Source organism: Homalodisca vitripennis, chromosome 2 (genome assembly GCF_021130785.1).
Source record: "Homalodisca vitripennis isolate AUS2020 chromosome 2, UT_GWSS_2.1, whole genome shotgun sequence".
Lineage (NCBI taxonomy): Eukaryota > Metazoa > Arthropoda > Insecta > Hemiptera > Cicadellidae > Homalodisca > Homalodisca vitripennis.
In genome coordinates this window covers 62000745-62022659 of record NC_060208.1, presented here as the reverse complement: position 1 = coordinate 62022659, position 21915 = coordinate 62000745, and the positions used below count along the sequence as shown (strand labels likewise).

The following is a 21915-nucleotide window of genomic DNA, read 5'->3' as shown; positions in this document are numbered from 1 at the left end:
CAGTTAGACCTGCTGCAGAAACTCATGAAAAGTCTCATGAGTCAGTCAGAAAAGTGTTAAAAAAGGCAGCTTTCAAGGTGTACCGAGTACATCTGATTCAGGAACTGAACGAAGACGACTTCGATCGGCGGCTCGAATTTTGTGAAGTAATGATGGATAGAATTGACCGAAAACAAATCCTTTTGAACAATATTTTATTTTCTGATGAGGCAACATTTATGTTGAATGGCAGTGTCAATAGACATAATTGTCGGTATTGGGACAACAGCAATCCGCACTGGAAAGAAGAGAGTCATACACAGCATCCACAGAAACTTAACGTTTGGGCAGGTATTATAGAAAATAAAATTGTGGGCCCATTATTTATCAAAGGTAATTTAAATGTGACTCGTATCAAGCAATGCTCCAAAATGAGATAACTCCTGCACTACAAGCTGCTCTTGGTCGACAATTTCAAAGAATTTATTTCCAACAAGATGGCGCGCCACCACACTTTGCTCTCCTTGTTAGAGAATACTTGGATACAATATTCCCTCACAGATGGATTGGAAGACGTGGTGCAGTAGAGTGGCCTGATCGTTCCCCTGATTTATCTCCGCTGGATTTTTTTCTTTGGGGATACCTCAAAGATCAAGTTTATCGTACTAAGCCTCGAGATTTGGCGCACCTAAGAAATCTCATAGTCCAAGAAGCTCAAGATATTCCTCGTGACTACCTTCGAAATGCAGTGGATGGCTTTTACAACCGCCTAGGACATTGCCAGACGATGGGAGGGGAACATTTTGAACACTTACTTTGATCACAGGTACTTAAAAATTGGTGTTTCCTTGTAATACTTAATAATTTACATTGTTCAATTGTTTTACAATTCAAATAGCTATAACTACTGAATGAATCCACCTTTTGAAGTCCAGTTTGCGGCATTGTACTCTGCTAAGTAAGACCTTTAATTTGATACCAAACTTGACCTATGCTGCTATTTAAGAATTTTGTCTGACTCCTTGTGGACTGTCCCCCAAAGGGATTATCCGGTCGGTAATTGGGCAGATGTGTATGTTACTATCATCAGTAAGCATGTGTGAACTTTGGTATTTCTTTCTATTGTGGTTCAAAAATTAAAAAAAGAGGTTCCAGACTTAATTGTCACCCTGTATATTACATTGTACTGCAATAGTCAATAATAATAACAATTTTTCATAGCATTTATCTTACAAATTCAATCCATTAATTCGACTTTCATAAAGTTGCATGCAGGCACACATTCATATACAAACAAACATAGACCATACCTATTAAGGTAAGATTACCTTATGAAGTTATAAAGCAAATAGATTTAAAGTGAATATAGTCTTGCTAGATCTGCAGAGTGCACAATATATGTACGTAAGTACATACATTTTCTACCAATGTTTAATCATTCTATAGAGTCAAGACAAACTCTAAAAAAGTGGTAAAACTACAACATACACTGTATATTTTCTAGATCTAAACAACAATCAATAACTATTCTAAATCAGTAAAAACCAATTTAAAACCAATATTTTGTAGAACAATACTAAATTTAATTCATGTGTTTTAATTAAAAATGTAATATCCACAACTCATACTCAACTTTTAGTCTAATATTCCATATTTATTAAATTACACTAATATAAAAATAACTAACCAACAAATTTATTATTTATGATTAAAATACAAAAAGAGAGAGAGAGAGAGATTAACAATGTCTGAGAGCACTGAACGTGAAAATTAAGTTCAAAACAATTAAGAAGTTTTAAAGGGTGGGATTCAAACTTTCTTGAAGTATTTGACAAAATTTACATATTAAAGGTCTCCACCAGTACATAGCAGATTTATATCACTGCTTTCATGGAGGATGCAAGACAACGCTAGCAGATGAATATTGTAAAACATTAAAAGCCCATTAAGAACATTTAAGTTGCACTGATAAGTGTTGATGCAGAGATTGGTTTCCTGGTGTTTGGTCTCTGTTTCTGCTAAGCTTAAGTGTGCTGGTAAGCTTTTATTCTTTTGAGTAATGAAGAAAGAGGATAAGAATAAGATTTAGAGCTATATAGAATATTCAAAAAGTTTGATCTCAGTTAATTTCTAAATAGTTATAAATTAAAATTTAGGAAATGATTCCAGGTGAATAGGACCTACATTATTCATTTTTCAAAATATTAAGGATCGAGAGTTGCCCCAAACTCAAATTTTCAAATAATCATCATTCTTTAAAATAAATTGTTAAAAAGACCATAACACAATAATTTTTTGGACTTTTTAACTATTTTACTTTATTTTATGTCATGATCATATCTTCATATCTCAATACATCTTACTGTTGGGTTAAAAAAATCACTTTTGAAAACATTTCAAAATTTGTTTAAGTTGCTCTTATTATTCTTTTTCCCAAAATGAGGTACATTTTTGTAATTAGGTATATTTTCGTAATGAGTCCAATTTTACCTTAGAGCTTGATTAAAAAATATTTATGCTAAAATATTTTTATATTATATAAAGCCTTATAAATAATAAGGGAGGGGGTTACTTGAAGATTCAAATATGCCAAAATAGCTCTTAGATTAACTGCAATCATTACTAATTATCTGGGAGAGAGTATTTGATCATCATGGGTTTTCTCGGTTTAACTGTTTATTCATTTGAAAACATACCAGCCACCACTTTATATGTACCACTATCAGGAGCAGGATGAGGAGCAGGAAGTAGAAGTAATTTAATAATGAACTGAAACAAACCGCAAACAGTGAATTTTGGAAATTTGATCTCTCCATTGCATTGTGTTTCAGGATTACATTCAATAAAGCAGTCTACTGTGGTGTATACATTCTCTCAACCTTTGCTGCCATTCTACTTCTTCCCCTTCTGTAACTAGTTTTGCCATGATGTAACTAATAATCTACTTGGTTTAGAAAAAGTATTGTGATGGAAAAACATTCGATTTTCAGATTTTCAAATAATCATTTTGGAATTTGTTAAAAACAAAAAGTGGTTTTTATAACAATTTCCACCTGTGTATGAAATGTATGTGTGCAAATTTTTGGTAAATATTATTGCGGATTTTCAAAAGAAAATGAATCAACCGCTTTGATGAATTGTATTAAAATTTGCATTATTTAAAAATTAGACAAACTACAACTGTAAAAGTTTTGGTTTGCAAGGAAAATGAAGGATTGAATGTTTAACTTGAGATAAAATGGCATTTAAACCCTCATGGACGAACCCAAATTGAACAAATGATTCATTTCAAAGAAATTTACCTTGTAAATCTAATTTAAATCTAGGACCTTAACGATTCATTAAAAAGTCTGAAGAAAGACAAATTTACAATTTAGTACATCAGATGATAAAGACTCCAATGTAATAATGTAAGTAATATACACAGAGTATATTATTAATCTCTAACATGTGTGTATTTAAAAAATATTTTCTACTATCTACTTGATACTGAACATTAAATCAGGTTTAACTACATTACTTGGACTCTGATGAAATTCATATTTCTTGTATTAATGTTGTCTCTGGAATATGATATAGCGTATGTAATAAAATAATAATATGAATTAGTTGCAATATAATGCAAAAATCATAAAGAATGATCCATATATCATATATTTTATGTGGCTGAGCTAATCTACCTATGGAAAAAGAGAGGTTAATCCAGCATACTGTACAGTGGGTTTTGTCTAGCGTCTAGAATTATGAAGTACTAAACTTTATCTTCCTTAAAAGACAAAATTGAAGGAACATATTAGCTAAAGGACTATCTTGATTTTATTCTTAAACTTAATTATTAACACACTATTGAATTATATAGTACTTATGACAAAACCAAAATTAGTAAGACAATAAACATACATAATCTTTACATGTGATAAACATTTAAACCCAATGTTTGCACCAGCATCTGCTATGTCGTTAACATATCCGACCTACAATATAACATAAGGAATACAAGAAAACTAATAAAATATTATAAACTCACCTCAGCAAAATATCACAACTAAAATATCCCATATCTGAACACTTAACTAAAGAAGCAACACACAACACCACCTCACACCAAAGACATCAAAGATTCTTGACTGCACACAAGAGAAACGTTCAATACTACAACAGAATGATAACACATCCCATGATATCTGAACACCAACTCAACTAAAAGAGCAACACACAACACCCTGATGGTCATTAAAAATAACAACAAGAATGTAACATCTGAAAAAAACGTCTATTACTAACTAACAAAACCCATGATTTATGAAAGCGGGAAGGGATGTAAAGGGATAATAAATTATACTGATACAAGAAAACAACCCAGGGAAACTTATAACGGCACATAATAAAACAGTTTGTTAACAGAATGTGTAAGACAAAGGGAAGGAAATTAACTCGGTTAAGAAAACAGTGAAAAGTTAAATAGAACCTAAGCGAGCCCTGACTTGCCAAGTAACTCAAGGGGGAAGTTGGCTATGGAATTGAACAAGTTAAACGGGAAAATAAGAACTTTAATCCAACAATTTAAGGAGGCAAGGAAGAAAGGAATGAGGAATGCTTTGTAGGTTAGATTGTTAAAATAAAACATAAAATTATCAAACTTTCAAAGCAGTACAGTAATTGTTTACTGTTATACATATAAATAAGTTAATTCGTTATCATCGTTAATAGAATAGTTCTGCAGAATTAATATAGATTTCTTAAGTATGAAATGGTACAACATCTGGTTTACATGTAACAAAGTATGGTAGTTAAGATGTTGATTTTACATCAGAACCTTTAGTGGACAAGTTAGTAAAAACTATAGTTTATTTATTGTCATCTAACTTGTATTGTTGGGAAATTACTAAATATAAATTATTTTTTTAACACATGCATATAAACAAAAATTGAGTTGTTCGGATATAAATATGTTTAAACCTGTACATTGACGAACAGAAATTACAATTTATGTCAGAGAAATGTTGAATGTAACATGGGATTGACATGAAGTCATTTATACGATTATAAAAATTACATTTCAAATAATAAATTTAAACTAAAAAAAATGCAGGCAGTGAAAATTTATAATAAACATACAAATAATACCTTTATGTACAAAAATTGTCAATGAGCAAAATAATAAAGAATAACTTGTAAAACTTAGGAAATATTTTTGCTCTTTCAAAATATTGTATTTCTGTCTATCCATACGATATCTCAAAAACAAAATTACCTACCTATAGACTTGAAATTTTGCATGAAGCTTAATTTATATAATAAGCAAAACTGAGTTTGATGATGGCGTATTTTACTCTAAGAGATATGGCTGAGCAATAGTGAATATCTTTGCAAACATCTTATGGGTAAACCATGACAACAAGAAAACAGTAGAATCAATCAAATTAAAAATCATGATAATCTTCATTTAAATATTTAAAAATTGGATACTATGTTAAATTTTAAATGTTGTTATTTTCTTGTTAAGTAATAGTTTAATGTAAAAATCTTATTTATTTTGATTATGAATTATTATTCCAAGGGATATACTTTTGAAACACAACAAAAGTAATTTTACAATCGTCAGGCCATTGAATCTTTTTGAAAGGTTTTAAGAGAACTACCTGACATAATTTCTCAAAAAAAAAAATTAAGTCTAGCTTTAGAATAGTTGCACACTCGATACTAATAATAATGATGAAACCAGATGATAGGATATATTTCTATACACCATAGTGACAAGGGAACAGCCATTCATCCTAAACAGCTGCTTAGATGTCACAGTGACAGATGAGCTGTCACTAACAGTTACTCTTTGTCACTTACAGTTACCTCCTTCACTGTAACTGTGATTTACAGGTGTTTTAATCCAATCCTTGAGATACCTATCAAGTAAGTTCCATATAAAACTCAACCAGTGAACAAATCAGATAACCGAAATTGAAAACAGAGTTTTATCAAATACAAGAAAACCACACAGTTAATATATTTAAATGTGCATTATTGCCATAAGTTGAAGACAGTATTAGGACATTTAAGCACCCTTTATTGCTAATATCACAGTCGATTTCAAATATATATATATATATATATACATACAAGTCAACTAATACACAACATAAATCAACTATATATATATATTATATATATATATATATATATATATATATATATATATCTTTTATTTGTAAAAGCTTTAAAACTATTTTTCTTTATGAAAGGTTTCATCTGTAAGCTGGTGCAGTGTGTTCAAATCTTTTGCAATGACTATAAAGTTTACCTTGTCACTGTAGCCCGTATTTATATTTTTTAATGAAATAAGCTCTAATAATATATAGTATAAACTAATTATTGGTATGGCTATACTATTTTCTTGACAATACTAATATCTGCGTTATTCAAAGTGATTGTGTGTGTATATATTTATTGTCACTGTAACCCAGTAACTTAAAATAGCTTAAAGGTTTGACGTTCAATCTAGTTTTTATTAAAACCTTAATATTATATACCACTATTCTTCAATTCATTCTCAAAAAAATCATGAAATTTGGAACAAGAACCATTAGCAAACTTCTACAAGGAAAAAGAGCCTATGTGGTGGGTGTCTAGGACCACGTTAGTGCCTTTATCCCATGATAAATGTAGGTGTTATAGAAACAAATATTTAATGTCAATATATTTTGAACAACTGCTTTTTAAAAATCTTATAAGAAAATTTGAAAACAATATGCCTGTATAGCATGTATGTTTGAAAACAAGCCTCACAACATCAGCACATCTCAGCAAAAATTAAATTACTTTTAATTTTAATTTATTTTCTTTTTTTTACCTGTATATTTATTTTAATTCCATCGACAGTTTGTAGTCCTTTGTTCCAGGTGTATGCAACGATGATTAATAGCCAAATTCATCCACCCTAAGACTCCATGAACAAAGTTTTGAGCTGAGGATCCAAACGTTTGTGACAAAGCTGAGTGTACTAAGCCAACAACTGACAGACTTCACAGCAAGGACACTACGAAACAACATCAGAACTTTAACAGGATGAAACCCAATTATTTGGATCCTGACAAAGCAAAGAGCCATGTACTGTTTTAGACATTCTACAATCTACTTGTTAGTGAAGTTATACTCCTACTGAGGCAAAAAGAATCTCTCATTGTTGCTGTTGCTAACGCTGATCAAACCCATCTCGACAGAACAAAGGCTCGTAAAAGGGATTAAAGGAAGGTTTACGACAGGGACCTCACAACATAAAACACCCCATAAACTTCAAGGTTACATGTCTTCTGCTTCACTGGTGATTGATAGCTGGGCCAAACTCAGTAAAATTCAGACATAAAATATATAAAAACTTTTCATTATAACAATTTAATTGTTGAGTATTAAGTATTTAACTTAAATTAAGAATACATCATGAACAAGTGTATGCTAAATAGTTATACCCAAATATAATGGTAAATAGGATATACCTGTTAGTTTGTTTTTATCTATCACTTTAAATTATTACTATGCATCAAAGGTCTAAGATTGATTTTCTGGTAAAAAAATATTTTTACGAGAACCAGTAGCAGTCTATACTCCACCTCGTAGAAAACAAGATTGTTTTGATATGTACAAAACTGTAAATCTATGCAAGGTAACATTATTATAAGGACCTTTCACGATTTTATAATTTTTTTATTATGAAAATAAAATAAAAACCGTTTTAGTGTGTTCATTACACTACTTTAAGTTTTAATCTTGATCTTTTTTCCCAAATTAGAGAGGAACAGCTCAGACTTTTTAAATTGCAATCCTATCTTCAAATCATCATCAAAGTAAATAAAACAAAATAAAATCTAACACAATTACAAAAATCTATAATCTTGTCTCTGTACATGTGTATAAAATGATACCTTATTTATAATTGGAGTTTTGTATATCATTTAAGTCAAATAAAATTATACAATGGAATATCAAAGCGCCTCTTACCAAAATGACTGAAAGGGTAAATTTGCTACACTTTGAATTTTTGGCCCAAAATCAATAGTCTTTCCTTGGACCAAGGTTAAACCTGTGATGTATCAAGTCTCTAGAACGTTTCTACCACAAGTTAACACACAGGTGGACAGACAGTAGTGCAATTTTAAGAAGGACCTGTTGGGTCCTTAATAACCATTTTCTTACCTTAGCTTGAATAATGTTTGACTGATGAAAATAAATCAAAACTGTATGATGACTTAATAGCTGAATGGTTAGAATATCAACTTATCACCAAGGGATCACAACTTTTTTCTTCGCCTAACAATCATCTGAGATTAACTTGCTTAAACAACACCTTCATGAAACAACATAATGGGGTTTTTGAAGGTTTTTTTTATTTCATTTGTAAGCAGTACAAAACTCTTACTACGAGTAAGGGAAGGTGGGCAACTAAACAATTTGACACAACCTCCACTCATTAAACACTTAAGAGGAAAGAGTGTTACTAAATCCAATGCTGCTAACAAAACCATTTTATTTTATCTAATTTTAAGAACAGGCAAATTTTAAAAAAGCATCTGTGTACATTAAATTTTTTATGAAATTTCAATAGTTGTGATTAATTTTTAAAAGTAGTTGTTATTATTTTATCCAAAACTTAAAATTCCAAAATTAACCAAAGCTGCTATTTTGAGAGTATAGATATTTTTAATAAATAGTATTAGATTTTGTTTCTGTACTCTTTTTACCAAATGGAGTTTAATCAGAGGTTAAAGGTGATCAACAGATCTGCTGTTGGTTTACAAACTCCTGTACTTTGTTTACAAATATGACATGTATTTGAAGTGAATAATTATCTCTGTGAGTATTAGTAACCTATGTATTTATATGTCTTCACCATCTTTTTATCCCATTTCCTTGCAACTTTTTCCAATTTGTGTAAGTTTAAAACTATAAATGTACTTTGAGACACCAGCCAGAAGACTTTATAATCTGCTTGTCTGATCAAATAAATCAATCATTCCACTTGACATAAAGTGTTCACTTCTAACAATAAAAGTCTCTCTACAAGCTTCAATTGATCTTTAGTTGCAATCAATTCTGCTCTCACTGCTTTCATTTCAAGACAATCTTAGCTAAACTTCAATCTACAATCAAATTTCTGCTTACAGGGTAACTGTAAATAAAAATAAAGAAAACCTTTGTTAATCATTTAATCCTTATTAAAATAGAATACATCTACTATAAAATAATGAATACTTTATGTGTTTATTGTAAAGAAAATTGAAATTGGTTTATTTTTCTTGCCCCGTAGTTCTTGTAGTTTCCAGTCTATTATGTTTTTTGAACTAATGTCACATTTTCTCAAAAATAAAATACAATATCTTGATTTACTATTTTATTGCTCCGGTTTAGGCATATTTCACAATAATAATAAAGAGTGTTTATAAAAACTAATGTAAACTTCAAACAAATATAAAAGCTTTATTTTTCACTTACAGTAATAAAATTAAAACCAAAATATAGACACTTTTCTCAAGTTCTATGAAAAGGGTTTACTTAATTTCAATATGCACATAACTAATAAAGTCAATATTCTAGTGCAACCCCAATACAAATTCACATTTGATTACCAATCTCAGCAAATGCTTCCTTGATTCTTTATCTCGGTTCTTCTTTGGTGTTTACCTTATTGGCATACACCCCATCCATGACATAACCCTAAACAAAAAATCATACAGGATAATATCTGCAGATATACAAGGCTAAGATATTGACCCGTTATGGCTAACCCAACAGTTGGTGAATGTTTCATCCAAACAATCTAGAACAAACACTCCATCCAATGGGAGGAGGGGTGAACCATTATGTTTCTTGGGAGGAAAAGAGGGTTAATTACACTATTGTGAAAAATTCTACACCCAACATTCAATTTATCACTACCTCTGGTGTGCTCTCCATAACAATAGGATTCTTAGTCCGCCATATCCTAAAATTTGGGTGTTTACTACCTGATAAATGAAAAATTTTGGCAGAGAAAAATATTCTCTTCAGATAATTATCATAGTGGTGTCTTATCTAGCATAGATAAATCAAACTAGTTTAGGAAAATCTAGTCATTTTGGGGTAATCTTTTTGCAAAAATATTGCTGAGTGTTTCATATTTAACTAATATGCTGCAAATCTCATGGATTTTTTTTGCTGTTCATAAATGCTGTTGAACAAACTGCAAATTTCATCGCTGACATGTGAAGACCATTAGCTTTCTTGTTGTGTAAACTACAAGTGTTCAAGAATTTTTATACCAAGCTCTAATCAAAAGTCTTGAAGGAGAGTTTTTATAAAATTTCGTTTAAAATCTCCGCCGAACAGCAACCTCAAACTTTGTTTCAATAAACGACCCACACACTGTGCCATTGCGATTCTAATGCAACTTCAATTGCTTGTTTTTTTTTTTTTATCAGGGGATCAATATAAACCAATCAGTTGATTAAACTACCACCTGATTAAGACCTTTTGAGCCACTCTTTCATGTAGTATTATTAAAAAAATATTGTCTCATGTAACATGAATGGCAGATCAATAGTTGTAAAGTTTTAAACACCTTGTATATCTAATCAATCCATAACCCATAGTAAGTCTTGGGTATTTATTTACGTGGTTTCTCAACAAAAATTCACAGCATTCAGCAATGTTGCAACTATTCTGTCCTAAGATCAGGGCCGCATTTACAAATTCGGCGCCCCTAGGCCTACAGACCAAAGAGCGCCCCCCCCCCCCCCAGAGGACTCTGATTACACTGACGTAGAAATCCAGTAAATTTCTTAATTACGTAATTTTGATGAAAGATAATTACAATAGTATATATATATATATATATATATATATATATGTATATAGAGGAGTGTTTTGAATAAATAAAAGCAATAAACCAATGAATGAGTCAACGTCGCACCCCGGACCTAGTTGACCTTGGCCACCCGCCCCGCCGAGCGCCAACACCACCCGCCGCCGCAACTTTTTTCTTTTGTGTACTTTAAAATTTATGCGCCCCCTAAAATTTTGCGCCCTAGGCCTGGGCCTAGTGGGCCTATAGGGAAATGCGGCACTGCCTAAGATCCAATTCAAATAATTACAAAACTTCCCAAGATATGTTAATTGCTTCTTAAAAAAGGCACATACTGATTACTATTGAAAGTTGTACAAACCATATGAAGATAAAAATATATAAAGATTAATTTGTTTGATAAAATAAAAACTATTATACTTTAAAAGCAGAAGTTATCGAACAGACAGTACATTTAAAGAGGATCCCAAAATGTAAGGCCAAGGCAACTTTCACAAAAATACTCATAATGTATTGGACACGTCAAGAAAGTTTATTTCTTTTATTCAACTGTTTACAAAGTAATTAAGACAGTAGCAACTGGAATTATAATTGAAGAGAAAATAGGGAAAGGACAAGAAGTTTACTAGAAGAAAATTATGTACAAACTAATTTTCTAATTCTAATTACCTTTTTTTCTCTCTAGATGAAAATTTTTTGATGATATAAAACACAGAAACTTGATGCATTACCCAATTTCCAGATATGTAGACAATTAACATGTAATTCAGAATGAAAAGTAAAGTCAGAAAGGAGTATAAAGTATAATTGTAAATTAATTTGGAACTGTAGAAACTTAAAATGAGAGCTATGCTGCAGCACTCGCCAGTCTCTAATTTGTTCACTCGTCAGTCAGTTACGCACTTTGCTTGCCAAAAACTCGTTTAGTTCACTCACTAGTTCCTCACTCAGGTCACTCACCAATTCTTCCACCTGACATTATCTCATTCACTCCATACACCCAATTCCTTGCTCATTTCACTCCCTGATTCCACATTTACAACTAGCTTATCACCTTAGAAATTTGCCACACACATAAACACACATTTGCTTACCCATCCTTCACTCTGTACTCATCAATCCCTTGCCCAGTTCAATGGCCAATTCATTATTTGCTTCATCTCCATTTATTGCTACATTCACTTGACTCATTTACCAATTCCTATACTGATATTTTGCAAAGTAAAGACTTGTGATATTTTTATGACAAGAAGATTTTATAACAAAAGATAGACTTTAACAGGGAAAGATTTTAACAAAATACAGCTTTCCCTTCTTATATATAAAAAATTTTTATCACAGAGTTTGTGGTCACACTGAAACGGCTCGACCAATTTCTGTGAAATTTGTTGTGTATATTTGGAAGATACGAGAATAGATCGTAAAATATATGTTCTGTGTAAACATTGTTTTATAAATACCAAATACTATATGTTTTTGTTTACGTTTATAGTCTTGAAAGCAAAGAGTAAACTTGATACTAACATCACTTCTTATTTAAACCTTTTCTGCAACCGCTGTTTACCACAGAGTAAGAAAATATCTAGATAAAGATGTTTTGGATTTAATTGAAAGACAAGGTTACTATCTAACTGTCACTATTCCAGTCCAATAATGATAGGAATAATAAATAGCCACAGTGATTTAAACAAGCCAGCATAGCCTAAGAGAGGAGGCTTAAAAGAGAATAAAAGAAATATATAAAATACCTGTCACTATAAATTTAAAGATTGTTATAAATTCATCTTAGTTGCCTTTTAACAGAAGTATGCTTCAGATCTTTGTAGGAATATTCTTGACTGGGGAAACAAGGGAAAATCGACTGTGGTAAAAATACTAAGGCCTGAGTAAATTACAATGACCTCAATATAAACTTGTTGGCATATTTTCTTGATCGTAGCAACAAGGTAAACACAAGATTGATGTCTGAAACATTTCACTAGAACCAGAAGTGTTCATACACATACAAAACCTATAAAATTGTGTGTGAAGCCATGGGTAACTTCAAGTAAATATTATAAAATAAAAAATCTTCACTTAAAATAGAGTTATAGTAATGTTTACTAATTTTACACATATCAATAAACAGCAATTTTGGTGAGCCCTGACGTTGGTTTATATGCTTTTAGTACAAACAATTTATTTTAATGTTATTTTGATTCTACTACCTAATTTACAAAATTTATGTCTTCACAATTGACAAAGAATTTAAAATTTTTATAATGTTTATTTTTATTTGATATTTTTACTTTAACAGAAAAATTAATCTGTTTGTAAATATGTATTTAAAGATGTTGACATTTCATTCTATTTGTAAGAAATAGTTTCTGGACACAGTCAATTTGTCTGTGCAGAGAATAACTCCAATTATTAATTTTCTATTTTTTCATAAGTATATTTTTTGTTAATAATATGTTTCGTCTTTTAGTTCCAGAGAAGTAATAAAAAACCGAATATGTGTTTAAAGAAGAATACAAGACTTGATAATAAACCCAAGAAATATATTGTAAAAGCAAGGTCTAACTTCTTGTATTTTAAGTTATTAAAATACATTGATACAGCTTAATAGATAATATAACTAAAATATAAAATACTAAAATATATAGACTATGTTTGGATATTCAATGATGTAGGCAGTAAAGTTTTTTTACTGTTACACAGTTATTACACTCACTACCAAAGTATTTATGATAAAATATAAAAATAACAATTGATTAATTAACAGACTCACTCACCCATAGAAGGCAGCCATTAACCTATATTGTGTTAACTATTGCACTGTGTGAGATAAGCTTCATAATCACACTGATAAGGAAGATAGGGCAGGTTGCTAGTCATATGTAATATAGGTTTAGTACAGTTATACTAGAAGAGAGAATACACAGTACACAGAAACATATGATTAAAATCAAACTGTAGCAAACATAGTCTAGTACTACAAAATAAAATTTATTAATTTCTTTTGGTGTGGAGTGACTGAATTTCACTACAGAAAATGCCAATTTTCACAATATGAGAAATCACAAATTAAATTTAGTTGAATTATGGATCCAGTTAGTTGGATTGGCAACATTTCCTTACACGATCAAATTAAGTCTTCATACATAAGGACAGTAATGATTACACAGTTGGTTATACACTGGACGTTAGCCAGATTAAATGACATACTATTGCAAGATCTTTATTGGCCATTAAATAACATTTTCAGTTACAATAGGCTTCGTCATGAAAAAGCATTTCACATAAAAACTAATTTACTTACTTCTAATTTAGTTACATTAACCAGATGTATTTTGTAACAGATCAAACATGTTGCACTTCATGTACTTGTCAACAGAATAAAAAGCTTTTGTCTTAAGCCAAGTTGAAATCCTTAATTTAAACTTATTAATCGGTAGTTCTCTTACAGCTAATGGTAGTTTATTGAATAATCTAGTTTGTTGGGAATTGTAACTATTATAAATCCGAGTTAGTCTTACTTGAGGAACTACAAGATTATATTGAAACCTAGTGTTGTAATCATGTACTAACTCATGAGAGATAAAGGTGTTGATATTTTCTCTAACAAACACTAAATTCTGATATATATATATAAATAAAAGCAAGAGTCATTATTTTAAAATTACAAAAAGACTGTCTGCAGGACTCTTGTTTAAAAAGATCCGCCATTAACCTGATTGCCTTTTTTTGCCACAAGAAAACTTTTGGAGGCACCAGAGTTGCCCCATAGACGGGTACCATAACAAAGGTGTATATGAAACAGTCCAAAGTAGGTCATTAACAATGCTTCAAAATTAACACAGTACTTAAGTTTACGTAGGAGAAAGATTACTCTAGAAAGTTTTTTACAGATACCTTCCACATGTGGCCTCCAGCTAAGTTTACTGTCAAGTACAATCCCCAAGAGCTTAACAGGTTTAATGTAGTTATCGTCTAAATTTAAATTATTATTGTATGTAAAAATTATGTTTTGAGTCTTATTTTCATTCAATGATACAAGGACTAGGTACTTAAAATCCTTAATTACAATAAAAACAGTGAATTAGATTTTCAATTAAGGCTTTTAAATACCATGATGCTTTAGTAATGTTGTTTTATGCTAAAAGCATACTGGACGTTATGCAAGTCAAAGATAAGTAAAACAAAACATAAAAGACAATACAGGGGAAATATAGAAAACAAATAAAGAGGAAATTAGTAATGAAGGTTAAGAGAGGAAAGGGAATCAAGATAGAGAAGACAGAAGAAATTATAGGAAAGAAGATATGAATAGAAAGAAAGGATGATAATGGATGGATAGTGAAAGTGAGAGGGGGAAATGGGGAAATTTTAGAGGTGTAAAAAGAAGTGAATTAAGAGTAAAGAGAAAGATCAAGAATAAATGAATGTGGGAGCAATTAAGTAAAAATCAACACATGTTAGGGTCTTCCATTCCTTTTAATCTTGAAGAGAAGTAAATGAAAACATAAAGAGTAAGATGATGCACAGATAGAGGAAAGGTAATATATGTGAACTATTATTGTCTTAAAAGTAACACTCATGTAAATTATGACTAGAATAAACAAAAAACTAAATTAATTTTTAATTACAAAAAATTAACAGTTTTCACAAAAACATTATTTAATCACTCACCAATCGCCATCACACTGCCTATTTGTACAGGCAGTACTGTACTTAGAAAAAGTTTTCACAAAGGCCTTTTGGTAAAGTTAAGACTGACAGGTTGTTCTCTGCCGAAATATGTTGGTAATCGAAAAGAAACCTCTCTTAATTAAGGAACACTCTAAAGTTAAGAGAACTTGAGTCTTACTTGGCCCTTGAGAGGAAAACTCAACAACAAAGATGATGGCGGCGTTTTGGTAAGAGGAAAAAACCATGTCATTTAAGAGCTCATGTAATATTAAAATTAGAGAAAAGTGTTTAACTGTATACATTTTAGGTATTATAGAATATTGATTAAATTAATTACTGAAACTATATAGTAAAAGTAAATTCAATTATGTACAGTACTTTGTTGGATAAGACCAAAATAATACAGAAAATAAAGGAAAAACACAAAAAAAATCTGAATGAAAAAACAGAGACAAAGACTTGTCTAAAATAACTGTTCCTCAATTGTCACTGTGACAGATTGGATGTCACTGAGTTCCTTTGTCACTGGAACTCTTTTGGTAAGTCCTCTTCTTTCAACACAACAACCAATACTATTGAGATTGAATAATCTCTTTGTCTTTAAGTGACAAGAAAAAAAGGGGGGGGACATCATGCTAAAAATGAAAGACATTAATCTTTACAGAACAATGCCCAAAAATATTTATTTTTGCTGCAAATCCTGCATTGGTCTTTTAGTGCAAGTCTTTTATTTATTACAAAAAGTTTATATATCTGGGGAAGCAAAACTAGGAAAGAATACACCAGAGTGAAGATGTCAACTCAGCCTACAACTCATTTCACAATATCATCTAGAATAACCTAAACCTCACTTGGCCATTTGTAAATTCCAGAGAAAACACAAACCTACATATGCAATTCAAGGCTGGAGAGTGCTCAAAACTGGATAACCCCTTTACTCATACTCTTGAGCAACACTCGCACAGTCAAATAGAAGACAAACTGGAAACTGTAGCAAGGAAAAAACACTACGACCTTAAGCTAAGACATCTACGAAAACAACAAACAATCGCCTTCATCAGCGAGGCAAACAATAAAACCAAAGTCTTTCAGCAGGCAATCAATAGGATGGAACCAATATAATTATTCAATAAATTGAGGGCATAATTATTATAGTCAACAGCTGGTTGTGTTTTATTTATGTAAAAAGCTATATTAATATAAAAAATGTACGCTTAGCTTTCATAACAATATTCTACACGTCTTATCAGTGTTAATTACTAAGAAAGCAAGCAAAAAATAATATATATTTATGGATTTTTAAACTTAAGATTTTATACTTTTTTATAACAGTAAAAACTTTTGGAAAATGTTAAAAATATACTTTTTATTTTTGTAGTTTTAATATAGAAAGTAGAAACTTTTGTTGAATGTACATATATAAGAGATACAAATATTAGCTTTCATATCTCTAGGAAAATTAAAAAAATCTAAATGAGAGGAAGATTGAATCAATACTTGCTCACCTTTTTCTTGTGTTTTAATATGACTTTTTAATGTGTAAAATTAACTTTGAAAATGTATATAAATCAAGAAAGTTAAATACCTATAGTGATTTATAAAATATATTTGGACTTTTGCTTCCCCTTCATATTGTATCATAGGAGAGGATACACTTATTAGACATAGAGTTTGTTATGCTCCAAAACTTTGAACAAATACACACAAAAATAATCATGAGGTTTTTATCACGTTATAACATCAATAATCATAGTAATAATAGAAAAATAAAGGTTTGTGTAAACTTCCTCTATAAATCTATAAAAATAAGTATTAAAGAAAGATAAGACTAAGGCTAGATATTTCAACAGCATGAAATTGTAATGAATTGAAGATTTAAATGATGAAGGTCTCAAGGGGTCTCCAGAGGTTGATGGATTGTTTTATTTACTCAGCCTGGGTCAATCTATCAGACTTAGTACAGAGGCTTCAGCCCTAACAACGGAAAGCTCTTGTTCATGCTTGTATCCAACTTGTGTTTTCCTAACACTGTTTGGCCCTGCCATTATTATACTCTTTGACACTACTGATTTTAACTTAAAACTTGGTTCCTTGGAAAAATTAAGGGCAATGATAATGTTTAAGTAGGGGTATAAATACAATAAAAAAACTATAAATAGTTCATTTACATTGAATTTCTTTTAATATTATGTATCACAAGAACATATTTTACAAAACTTAAAAACCTTAAAAAATAAATATTTTGTAACAAAATTAAATGGCCAAATAAAACAATCACGGTTATATACTATATAAACATTGAAATAGGGGATATACTATTTAAATCCTGAATTTTTTTATATTTTGATTTGGTATTTTGAAATGTTTGACCATTAGTTAAAAAATATTGCATCAACTTTTTTACTAGAGTATTAAGCCCATTTACCACCAATGTTGCATTAAGTTACATTAGAAAAATGTCATAATTATAATCTACAGCAATAATACTGGATACGTTTAATTTTTAATGTTAAAACCCCATTTTAATATTCTCAATCCATGTGTTTAAATGTGAAATATGTTTCCTTTTCAAAGACGTTTAACATTATTATCTACAAAACATGACTCCACATTTAAAATCTTTCATGGTTGAGCAAAGTTTAATAATATGTTTAAATGACATATCATTTTAATAAGTATTTCGTACAGATCAAAAATTTGGTGATTTTACTACTTTATTTGTAAATTTGAAGAAAATGCAGAGTTTTATATTAAAGCCCAATTTCATAATGTTTTCCTCCTCCATTTTGAAAAGATAAAGTATTTTTTAAAACAACCGCCACTATAATGTTTCTGTTGACTACACCTTAAAAAATGCGCCATACATCATAGCCACATTTTCTACTCTTCTACATTTCAAAATTTTGAGATCCAAACGTGGTACTCCAATTTAAACACATTTTGCTACTTAAACTGGATGACTATTGTAAATACATTCCCTTTGTGTGATTTAGAGGGGCTAAATTTTGTTTCTCTGTTATAGCTCTAATTGTTCTCATATACATTTAAGACACCTTATTTGACTCACCTTGCATAACTTAAGACCTGTTAACAATGAACTAACTACCAGGTGCAAAATTATATTTTTGGGTCTTATTTACAATCTCTCACTAGCTCATAAATTCCTTAACACTTCTACTATATCGGGAACAAGAAGGAATATATTTTCTCTGACACTATATTCCTGGTGTTCTGCACTCCTCTCAACCTTGTCAACTGTATTTCTGTGACTAATTATTGATAGATTTGAATCTGTCTAGATCACTAAACCTTGAAACCAACCAGTTATTTTGTGAGCAAAATGGCAATTGTAACTTTTCTGCTGCTCTGTCATATCAGGTTACAAACAACAAGAGGTGTGTTTTTTTAATCTAGTAACCATGTGGTGATGAAGCCACTTAAGTCAAGGATAGCAAGTTTTTAAAACATTTGTTTAAATATCTTATTTTTTCAGGCTTAACCCTACTATGACTTAAGGTTTTCTGACACCTGATCAAGAATATAGATTCCAATCTTCAAAATATATTATTTTATTTTTGAAATATATAATGATGACAAAAGTCTGAAATCCTATTATCCTTTCAACTTATACATTGTCAAAGACAAACTTTAAACAAGGAAAGTATGATGGTTATCCTATTTGGATGGAGAGGGCCTGATTGTAAACCACACTGTAATAACAGTATCTAACAAGGTAGCTTAATCCAAACACAGGAGAGGGTTGTGGCAGGGGTCATTGTTATCTAGAATGGTAACTATGACTGTTAGTAAGAGGGTAGAAACAATCAAAGGTCTGAGTATAATGTTGACAAATTAATTATCTGACATATGTTTGGTCAAATTTCTTAGTTTCTATGGTAAGAACTACTGATAGATTTTACACAAGCGAAGCACACATAACATACATAAAAAATATTGGTTACAATACATTAATATAATATTAATGTTTCAAAAATAATACTGTAATAATTAATGAATTACTAAAATGTATGCTGATATAGATATAATAAATAAGTTATTCAACTAAAAGTGTAATTCTTTGAAAACACAAACATTTTTGTAAAATCTCACAACCCCACTTATCCTCCCTTTACAAACTCTACAGGGATAACACTGTCCACAGAACACTACTGCTGTTTCTCAATCCCTCTTCACCCACATCCCACCCATCACTGGACAGCCTGTTTGTGGTTACTCAGTTGGTATTTACTATCCACAAAGATATAATCACAGTTCCTCTAAGGCAGTCCATAGTTTCATTCTCCTGGGCCAGAATCAGATCTTACAACGAAATATAATTATGTGCCAACTATTTTCAGCCAAAATAATAAATGAAAATTATATATATATATATATATATATATATATATATATATATATATGAATTAGTTTTTATTATAGTACAGTTGATTTTGTATAAAGTTTTTTATTAAGTATTTTTAAGCAAACATTTTTTACTTCAATATCAATTGTAATCAATTTTACTTCAATATTTTCAAGGTGAATCTATGGCTGAATGCAATCTTGAAAAAAAGTATTTTTTATTAGGCAGTCTTGTCACTTGATTGTCATTTTTATAATGAATCTTAATTCAAAGTTGGAACACTTAACTCAAGTAAAACACAATTCAAAGACTAGTAAAAAACATTTCAAGCAATTACTTGTGATTTTAAGGGGTAGAAGGGATTAATGACCAGATTGAAGGTTATTACTAATAGATAACCTTTTACAAACTTATTTCCCAATGGAAGTCTTGGATTAAATACTGTCCTTTAGACAGTATTTACCAGTGAGGACATTATGCTACTCTTCCATTCTCTCAAAAGCATTAGTTAAAGACATTTCCCTCTAATTCACTGAAGGGCATTAGATTCAGCAGAATTATAATTCATCTCATAGCTTAGAAGCGCTGGCATTAGAAGTGGATTAAAAAAGGCTTTAAAGCTTCGTTAGTCATCCTGTTTCTGTGGAATGTGGAGTAGGAGCAATGAACAAAATCTGATAAAATTAACTTTCAACCCTTTAAATACTGCTTTGTCTTCTATAAATTGTGATTGATGTCCAATTGAATTTTAATAGTTTAAAATTGAAATTTCAATTTTATTTATGGTAGAAAGACACTTGATTACTTATGTATGTAATGTATGTGATTTTTATTTCTCAATGCAACTAAAAATAAATTACTTCTACAAAATTGTTCATTACACTACAATTTTTTTAGAAAAATTCTTCCAAACCTCTACCATACATGGATTTTACCATTTCTCGAATTCATCCTATATAATTCAGAAAGAATGGGATTGGACAAAACAAAAGAAATTAGTCTACATGTATGTAGGATATCCTCAAAAAATGATCAAAATGTAATCTAGGGCTAATGATTCAGTCCATATTTCACTTCCTCAGACTTGTTTGTTGTTAGGCAGATTACAAAATATACTCATTATTTACAGGAATTAATTTACTAACAAGAGAGAAAACCTCAATACATTGAGACACAAACAGAGTAATATTTGATCAGGTAATAGTAATATCGACAACAGGTTGAAAGACAGCCAGCAGTTCAGGACAGTTCATTTAAGTTTGATTATAGATTCAACAAATCACTGTTCCATTCAGCTATTATCTTCTAAAACAATATTGCAGACAGACAAGGCAATATTTTTACATTAGTGGATGAGTCTAACGTTATCCTTAAAAAATGTAGAGTTCTGTCTGGTAATTTAAAATTACATTTAAAAAATTAAATTTTTGTAGTGTCCATAAGGAGTAAGATTATAATTTACATGATTGAATATAGAGGTCTAAAGATGACAAATTAACATTTTAGATACATATACTTTGATAATAATTTACTCTGTTAGGCCTAATAAAACTGATTTTGAGTACCTTGATTCGAATTATTAAACGCTGATTAAGATTAATCCATTGGATTTAGTTTTTTCCAATGGGATGAAAAGGACAAAATATGTTATTTGTAATTTTAATTTGTAATGTAAATGGGTGCGAATAGAAAAAATGTGTATCCTTACAGTTTCTTATGTTATACAGTTTATAAAAAGAAGTTTTCATCTGTTTTCCGTTTCAAGTAAAGTTCTAACTGGTTTACTACACTGGATACAGCAGAACTCTGATGTGATACATCTAGGAATGGGTCGATCCGATACTCGATCGTTAAGCTTATTTGGGAGTGACAGCTGATCACTAAAACGTTTTATTGCCATACTTTGTGAATGAAAAAACGTACATAAATAAAGTAATTACCGTAGTATTTTTTAATTAATCCTATGCTTTAAGTTCATATTTTCGATATTTATTTTCGTGTGGCGCCGTGAGACTGTTGCGTCTGTTTACGGACAACTGATTGGCAGTACGTAAATTGCCGATTACAAAAT

General features: G+C 30.4%; 1 protein-coding gene across 5 annotated transcripts in view; it reads right to left on the bottom strand.

Moving 5' to 3' along the window:
- LOC124354043 (protein tweety) overlaps positions 1–21915 on the bottom strand; it is a 178124-nt gene that overhangs the window by 47702 nt on the left and 108507 nt on the right. Inside the window, exon 1 of one of the 5 annotated variants that reach the window (XM_046804204.1) lies at positions 6827–6976. The exons of 3 other annotated variants lie outside the window; for them this stretch is intronic. The gene's annotated coding sequence lies outside the window, so the exon portion shown is untranslated. Of the gene's footprint in view, positions 1–6826; positions 6977–9442; positions 9685–21915 lie in introns of those variants that run through there. One more of the 5 variants, XR_006921652.1, reaches the window with a different exon arrangement.